The sequence below is a fragment of the Bombina bombina genome, chromosome 5 (genome assembly GCF_027579735.1).
Source record: "Bombina bombina isolate aBomBom1 chromosome 5, aBomBom1.pri, whole genome shotgun sequence".
NCBI lineage: Eukaryota > Metazoa > Chordata > Amphibia > Anura > Bombinatoridae > Bombina > Bombina bombina.
In genome coordinates this window covers 449,496,682-449,503,146 of record NC_069503.1, presented here as the reverse complement: position 1 = coordinate 449,503,146, position 6,465 = coordinate 449,496,682, and the positions used below count along the sequence as shown (strand labels likewise).

General features: G+C 40.4%; 1 protein-coding gene across 1 annotated transcript in view; it reads left to right on the top strand.

Moving 5' to 3' along the window:
- Positions 1–228: 228 nt before the first annotated feature.
- LOC128660461 (ATP-binding cassette sub-family A member 13-like) overlaps positions 229–6,465 on the top strand; it is a 478,364-nt gene continuing 472,127 nt past the window's right edge. Inside the window, exon 1 of the mRNA XM_053714320.1 lies at positions 229–358. The gene's annotated coding sequence lies outside the window, so the exon portion shown is untranslated. The remainder of the gene's footprint in view (positions 359–6,465) is intronic.

Genomic DNA, 6,465 nt, shown 5'->3' with positions numbered 1-6,465 from the left:
CCTTACCAGAACATCAATATAAGTTTATTTTTTTCCTAGACAGAAAAACAACTAGAAAAACAAATTTCAGCCCAGCAAACACTGTAATTGTTATGTGACCTTCTATATAACTGTCCATTTAAAAACAATATATTTTCTTTTTCACAGTTGCCTAGTATTCCTACTGTGAACATTTACTACTAATCATTAATTGGTTGTATTAAAATGTTGTTTGATAATTATGTTGTTTTCTACATCTGTAGGTTTTTTATCTTGTCCCTGTCAGCCTTTGTATTTGTGTTATTGCTGCCTTCCAACTAACAGCCTTTGCATCCCGGGAAAACTTGGCAGCTTCTGCTCTCCTGCTGATCCTTTTTGGGTATGTGATTGTAAATTCTGCTCAGGAATTATAGTTTGTTCTCAGCACACATAAATCTTTATGGTTTACCCACACCTGCTGCTGGGTGCATGCTTTCCAGACTTTTCTTGTTATTAGGTTTTAATTTGGGAAATGGTAAGAACGTTTTGCACCAGCACCATAATGATGAAAGCTGTATTAGGGGGCTGGGAAAGATTTATTTGCTACTAATGAGGCAGACACTAGAAACATCTTTTAAAGATGCTTGTGCTGTTCAGTTGTCTTGTTCTCATGTATTGATTTTATGTTATTCTTTCTTCAGGAGTGATTTCATAGCTGAAAACTATAATATGCTTAGCCTGTAGCATAGAGCATCAACAGATACTCAGTTGTTTTAAATACAAGTTACTAACCTTCAGAAACCAGAAGGCCAAGCTGACACTGCCCTATTGTAAACAAAAGTAACAGTGTAAAAATATTCCCTATTGAAAAAACAGTAACCTGATTCTGTCCCATTTCTATCTATCTATCTATCTATCTATCTATCTATATATCTATCTATTGTCTATCTATATCTATCTATCTATTTATCTATCAATCTATCTATCTATCTATCTCTATCAATCTATCCATTGAAATCATCTATCTATCTATCTATCTATCATCTATCAATCATCTATCTATATAATTTATCTATCTATCTATCTATCTATCTATCTATCTATCTATCTATCTATCATCTGTCTGCATCTATCTATAATCAGTTTATCTATATATCTAATTAAGTCAAAAATCTCTTATAACATTTCTTTTTAATGTAAGTGCTTCTAAGTAATGGTATTTTTTTCCTGTGAACTAAAGTTCCTATTATAGAAGAACAGAAGAAATGTTAACCTTTGACAGTCTATCAAGTATTTAATCACTATATGAATCTGCCTGTCTGTCTGTATTTCTATACAAGTCAAGTCTATTGTAGTCTAGTCTAAAATCCCCTAAAAAAAATTGTACTGTTAAATGCAAGCTTCATAAAAGGCTGCTTGATTCCTTGTGAACTATAATTATTTCTACTACAGAAGTTTTGGAAAAATGCTATCCTGAATTTATAATTTAGATGATACAAAATGTGTGCTTCAGTATTCTTGCTTAGTATGTAGGACTACACAATATGCTTAACCAAGAGCACAGAGCATCAACATGGCAAACAAGTTAAAGGAAATAAAAATGTAAAAAAAAAACATATTCACTACTGGGGAAAAGCAAATATGATTCTGAATTTTGTGTAATGAACATATTTTGCATTTGAAACAATATGATACATCAATATATTTAGAAGCAAACCTATATATCTGTCTGTCCATCTGTCTACAATTTAGTTCAAAATACTTTATAACATGTTCATACTGTTTTATTCAAGAGTTATGAAAGGGTACTTGATTCCCAGCAAACTATAATTCTTAATACAGAAGAATGAGAGAAATGTAATCCCCTGGTAATAGAAATATAGAGTGGAGTTTATATTACGCAAAATGTGCTTCAGTATTCTTGTGTAGTATCAATGGCTACTAGTGATGTCGCGAACGTGAATTTCCGCAAATGTTCGCGAACGGGCGAACCTGGGCGAACTGCCATAGACTTCAATAGGCAGGTGAATTTTAAAACCCACAGGGATTCTTTCTGGCCACAATAGTGATGGAAAAGTTGTTTCAAGGGGACTAACACCTGGACTGTGGCATGCCGGAGGGGGATCCATGGCAAAACTCTCATGGAAAATTACATAGTTGATGCAGAGTCTGGTTTTAATCCATAAAGGGCATAAATCACCTAACATTCCTAAATTGTTTGGAATAACGTGCTTTAAAACATCAGGTATGATGTTGTATCGATCAGGTAGTGTAAGGGTTACGCCCGCTTCACAGTGACAGACCAAACTCCCCGTTTAACGCACCGCAAACAACTGCAAACAGTCCATTTGCACAACTGCAAACTCCCCATTTGCACAAGGTTGAATACCAAGCTAGCCATGTCCCGTTCCTTGTCCTCACTGATGTCATTGAAGGTCTCTTCCTCCACCCAGCCACATACAACACCAAGGGTCCCCGAAAGGTGACAACAAGCCCCCTGGGACGCCTGCTGTGTTTGGTCTTCCACCTCCTCAAAGCCACCTTCCTCCTCTGACTCCTCTTCTTCAGACTCCCCTCTCTGCGTTGCATCTCTCTGCATTATTATAAGGTGTGTTAAGTAGTACTATTCCTATCAGTTTAATCCCTGTTATCTGCCTTTTTTTTTGTTTGGTTTTTGAAGCCACAGTGCAGCACCAGAGGCCAGAAAAATTAAGCATGTACACATGCCTGAAAAAATAGGTATTGTTGCCAGAAAAATTGATGTTTGTTTCCCAGGCAGAAAGTGCCCTAAAACATTGCGGCTTGAACCCTAGTTGCTGGCGGATAAGTCACGCAAGTCATCCGGCATTCAGAGATAAAATATGGCAGCTTGTGGACCATTTTTAGCCCAAGGCAGCTCATCTCATCAGGCCTTTTTAAGTTGAATGTATCGCCCACTGTCAGTCCCTTCGGGATCCATCCCTCATTCATCTTAATAAAGGTGAGGTAATCTAGACTTTTTTGACCTAGGCGACTTCTCTTCTCAGTGACAATACCTCCTGCTGCACTGAAGGTCCTTTCTGACTGGACACTTGAAGCGGGGCAGGCCAGAAGTTCTATCGCAAATTGGGATAGCTCAGGCCACAGGTCAAGCCTGCACACCCAGTAGTCAAGGGGTTCATCGCTCCTCAGAGTGTCGATATCTGCAGTTAAGGCGAGGTAGTCTGCTACCTGTTGGTCGAGTCGTTCTCTGAGGGTGGACCCCGAAGGGCTGTGGCGATGCGTAGGACTTAAAAAGCTCTGCATGTCGTCCATCAACAACACGTCTGTAAAGCGTCCTGTCCTTGCCGGCGTGGTCGTGGAAGGAGGAGAATTACTTTGACCTCTTCCCCTGTTAGATTCCCGTTGTGCTGTGACATCACCCTTATACGCTGTGTAAAGCATACTTTTTAATTTATTTTGGAACTGCTGCATCCTTTCCGACTTGCGGTAATTCTGTAACAATTCAGGCACTTTCTGCTTATACCGGGGGTCTAGTGGACACCCAGTACAGGTCATTCTCCTTCAGCCTTTTTATACAAGGGTCCCTCAACAGGCCACAACAGCATGAAAGACCCCATTTGCACAAGGTTGGATGCCGAGCTACTCATGTCCCGTTCCTTGTCCTCAGTGATCTCACTGAATTTATGTTCTTCCCCCCAGCCACATACAACACCATGGGTACCAGATAGGTGACAACAAGCACCCTGGGATGCCTGTTGTGGTTGGTCTTCCTCCTCCTCCTCAAAGCTACATTCCTCCTCTGACTCCTCTTCCTCACAATCCTCTTCCAGCGTTGCCGCGGGTCCAGCAAGTGATGCTGATAAGGCTGTTTCTGGTGGTGATGGTGACCACAACTCTTCCTTTTCACGCTCATCTACGGCCTGATCCAGCACTCTTCGCAGGGCACGCTCCAGGAAGAAAACAAATGGTATGATGTCGCTGATGGTGCCTTCGGTGTGACTGACTAGGTTTGTCACCTCCTCAAAAGGATGCATGAGCCTACAGGCATTGCGCATGAGCGTCCAGTAACATGGCAAAAAAATTCCCAGCTCCGTAGAGGCTGTCCTAGCACCCCAGTCATACAAATAGTCGTTAACGGCTTTTTCTTGTTGGAGCAGGCGGTCGAACATTAGGGGCGCGATCCGATATACGGCGTAGTTAGCGACGCAAGCGAGGGAACCCGCGTCACCCGCAGTTTCAGCTCGCAACTCGAGCTATCCAATATACGGTGCCGTCAGATGCTAAAGTGCCGTAAGTCGGATAAACCAGCGATGTCCATAAATCTGCGTAAGTACAAATTTCTGGAGTCGCCAGCACCTACAAAACCTGACTAAAGTATGAAATCATCTGCACTGTCTAACACGCCTCCTAAATATAGCCTGACACGTCTAACCCTCTATCCACTATCCCCCCTATCCTAACAATAAAAAAAAGTTATTAACCCCTAAACCGCCGCTCCCGGGCCCCGCCGCCACCTAATAAAGTTATTAACCCCTAAACCGCCGCTCCCGGACCCCACCGCCAGCTATATTAAATCTATAACCCCCTAAAGTGAGCCCCTAACACCGCCGCCATCTACCTTACCTACCCCCTAAAGTGAGCCCCTACCCTGCCGCCATCTACCTTACCTACCCCCTAATGTGAGCCCCTTACACCGCCGCCATCTACCTTACCTACCCCTTAAAGTGAGCCCCTACCCGGCCACCATCTATTTTAAAATTATTAACCCCTAATCTAATCCCCCTACCCCGCCGCCATCTATATTAAATTATTTAACCCCTAAAATACTAAACTATCCCTACCACTAAACCTAAGTCTAACCCTACAAATAGCCCTGAAAAGGGCTTTTTGCGTGGCATTACCCCAAAGTAAACTGCTCTTTTGCCAGCCCTTGAAAGGGCTTTTGGCGGGGCTTTGTCACAAAGTAATCAGCTCTTTTGCCTACAATCTAAATCCCCCTACACCGCAGCCACCTATAATAAATGTATTAACCCCTAATCTAATCCCCCTACACCGCCGCTACCTATATTAAACACATTAACCCCTAATCTAATCCCTCTACACCGCCGCCACCTATATTAACTATATTAACCCTAATTATATTAGGGTTAAAATAGTTAATATAGTTATTATATTATATATATTAACTATATTAACCCTAATTATATTAGAGTTAATATAGTTAATATCGTTATTATATTATATATATATATATATTAAGTATAATAACCCTATCTAACTCTAACATCCCTATCTAAACTCTTATTAAAATAAATCTAATATTAATATTATTAATGAAAATATTCCTATTTAAATCTAAATACTTACCTATAAAATAAACCCTAAGATAGCTACAATGTAATTAATAATTACATTGTAGCTATTTTAGAGTTTATATTTATTTTACAGGTAACTTGGTATTTATTTTAACTAGGTACAATAGCTATTGAATAGTTAATAACTATTTAATAGCTACCTAGTTAAAATAATTACCAATTTACCTGTAAAATAAATCCTAACCTAAGTTACAAATACACCTACACTATCAATAAATTAGATAAACTACAAATATCTAAACTAAAATACAATTAAATAAACTAAACTAAATTACAAAAACAAACAAACACTAAATTACAAAAAATAAAAAAAAGATTACAAGATTTTTAAGCTAATTACACCTATTCTAAGCCCCCTAATAAAATAATAAAGCCCCCCAAAATAAAAAAATTCCCTACCCTATTCTAAATTAAAAAAGTTCAAAGCTCTTTTTCCTTACCAGCCCTTAAAAGGGCCTTTTGCGGGGCATGCCCCAAAGAAAACTGCTCTTTTGCCTGAAAAAAAACACAATACCACCCCCCAACATTACAACCCACCACCCACATACCCCTAATCTAACCCAAACCCCCTTAAATAAACCTAACACTACCCCCCTGAAGATCTCCCTACCTTGTCTTCATCCAACCGGGTCGAACTCCTCATCCGATCCGGGCGATGTCTTTATCCAAGCGGCAAAGAAGAAGTCTTCATCCCGGCGATGTCTTTATCCAAGTGGCAGCAAAGTCTTCTTCCATCCAGCGGCATCTTCCATCAAGCGGGGTCCGGGAGCGGTGGTTTAGGGGTGAAATACTTTATTAGAGATTGTGGCGGGGGATCGCGGTTGACAGGTAGATAGACATTGCGCATGCGTTAGGTGTACGGTTTTATTTAGCAGATCGCGGTTGACAGCTAGATAGACATTGCGCATGCGTTAGGTGTTAGGTTTTATTTTGCAGGTAGTTTAGGTAGTTACGGGGCTGCAATAGTCAGCGTAAGGCTTCTTACGGCTGCTTTTTGTGGTGAGGTGAAAATGGAGTAAGATTTGTCCATTTTCGCCACGTAAGTCCTTACGCTGTATATTGGATACCAAACTGCGCGGGTTTGGTATACCTGTCTATGGCCCAAAAAACTACGGGCGACGGCAGAAATATACGAGCGTAACTTCTAGGT